The sequence below is a fragment of the Hipposideros armiger genome, unplaced genomic scaffold (genome assembly GCF_001890085.2).
Source record: "Hipposideros armiger isolate ML-2016 unplaced genomic scaffold, ASM189008v1 scaffold_46, whole genome shotgun sequence".
Taxonomy (NCBI): domain Eukaryota; kingdom Metazoa; phylum Chordata; class Mammalia; order Chiroptera; family Hipposideridae; genus Hipposideros; species Hipposideros armiger.
Window position 1 is genome coordinate 334,686 of NW_017731396.1, and position 2,370 is coordinate 337,055.

The window sequence follows — 2,370 nt, forward strand, 5'->3', positions numbered from 1 at the left end:
AGCTTGGGGGATAGATAGTTAGATTTTTGACAGAGTGATCAGGGAAGGTGACATTCAGAAGCCCTGAAGGAGGTGAGGGGTGTTGTGGGGTGGGGTGCAGGCTGTGGGGTGGGGAGAGTGTTTTGGGCAGGGGGAACAGCAAGTGCAAAGGCCCTGAGGTGGGCTCCTGCGTGGGGTGTCTGGGAACATTGAGAAGGAGCTTTCGGTTGGAGTGAGTTGAGCAAATGATGGGAGATGAAGTCAGAGAGGTGAGGGGGCGGAGGGGATCTGTAGGGCCATATTGGTTACTATGAAGACTTTGGCTTTTACTCAGAGTAAGATGTGGAGACTTTAGAAAGATTCTTTTAGAGGAGTAACAAGATCTAACTTAGTGTTTCTAAAGACTCCTCTGGCTGCTACATGAAGAATAGATGGTCCAAGGACAGATGCAGGAAAACCATTTAAGGGACAGATGATGGGACTTGGCCAGGCAGAGACAATGGAGGGAGACATGTCCTGATGATGCTTGAAGGCAACACCGACTTTCTGGCAGGTTGGCATTGGTCCTAATATAAGAACACCTTAAATGCAAAACAAATGCCCTTTGCAAAGAAGGCTGCTGAGTTTCAGGTACCAGGTCTTCCTCGTTCTCCTAGGTCATCTCTCCCTCAGGTTCCCTTCCCCAGAGTCAGCCAGGAAAAGGTCTCATTGTGTTCTCCTCTGACACAGGACCAAGCCCTTGAACCAAGTAAGTGTGTGTGTGTGTGTGTGTGTGTGTGTGTATGTGTGTGTGTGTGTGTGTGTTGGGGCAGGGGAGGTCACTTTTATTCTTCCTCCTCTTCCCTTTTTTGCTCCTCCACTCTCTGTTTTCTCTGGGAGGCATTTTGACAAAGCTTTAACAGTTAGATCACCAGCCCTAGGAGCCCCTGAACAATGGAACCTGGTGCGAGGCTGCTCTCCAGGTCCATGCCCACTGCCCTTCCTCCTTCGGCTCTGTGCCGAGCCTGTTCCACCTCTGGGCCTTTGCACTTGCTGTTCTTTGAGCGGCATCTCTGCCTCATCTTTCAGCTCTCAGCTCACATATCGCCTCTTTAGAGAGGCCTTCCCTGGCCTTCCTAGTGGAAATCAGCCACCCCAGGTGCTCTCTGCTTTCTTCATAGCACTTACCACAATTTGTAATGACTTATTTGTTTGCTTATTGGTGGTTTCTTCCCTTGCACTGTAAGGCGTTAGAAGGGCAGGAATGAGTTGGTCTTGTTGACTGTCAATTCCCCAAGCACCAAGCTCAGTACCTAGATGGACAGATTGGCAGGGAAGTGCGGCAGAGCCTCCGGAAAAAAAATCGGTGGTGTTCCATCTTGGCTGTGTGTTCAGATCACCTTTTCAAGGACAATTCTGGGCCCCACCTCAGGCCCATTGAATAGGAATTTCTGGGGGTGGCTCCCTCACATTAGGGTTTTAAAAACTCTTTGGGTGTTTCCACCACAGCTCACCTGCACAATAAGAACTACTTAGCTGGCTCAGTGTGTCTGGGGTGAAGCATCTGTATTCTTAATCACCATCCAGGTGTTTTCTACGCTTGTCATAACTTGAGGACTCCTGAAGGAGGGCCCTACTTTCCATCACAGCTTGGCACCCTGGGGTCAAAAGACAAGGCTGTTCCTTGCCAGAGGTGACCCGCCTGGGTGCATCTGCTGGCTGGGAGCAGGCGTGTCAGGCACTCTTTCACCATTCTGCAGTGGGGACTCCATCGGAGGTCTCTTTTATGAGTCTGGGCATCTTAAAATTGCCCGAGACCCCTTAGAAGGACCCCAGGTTAATTACCTGATAGTCTCATTTTCCTGTGACATCATGGAGTCTTTCTTCCCAGGAAGGTTTTCAGTGAGACCTTGCCCTTGGTGCTGACTTATTTCTCTCCTCTGAGGTGTGGAGTTCACAGACAAAGGGGGCTTCTTTAATAGGATGGCTGCCTGGGGGAGGACAAGTTATTCTGTCCTTATTGACCCCGAGGCATTATCAGTGACAATTGCATGGGAAATGTTCCTGATTGTAATACCCAAGAAAGCTTTATGGGAGCAGGCTAGTCCACACCGAACCAGCCTGTTACATTCCAAAGGTTTCTTAATAAGTGTGTAGCTGGGAATCAACATACATATTCTGACAGCAGCAATGTTATTAAAACCAAGCGAGCCCACAAACATCTGTTCAACTGACCTAACTGTAGAAAGCACCAGAACAATATGAATAACTTTTCACTTATATAACTTATCTAAGATTATAGATAAGAAACAATAAGAACTGACTCCAGAGTTAATAGAATTGTGTTGTTAGAAAAATATTTACATCTCCCCTTTAACCTGTATGTTTTGGGCATGTTGTACGTTTATCTTT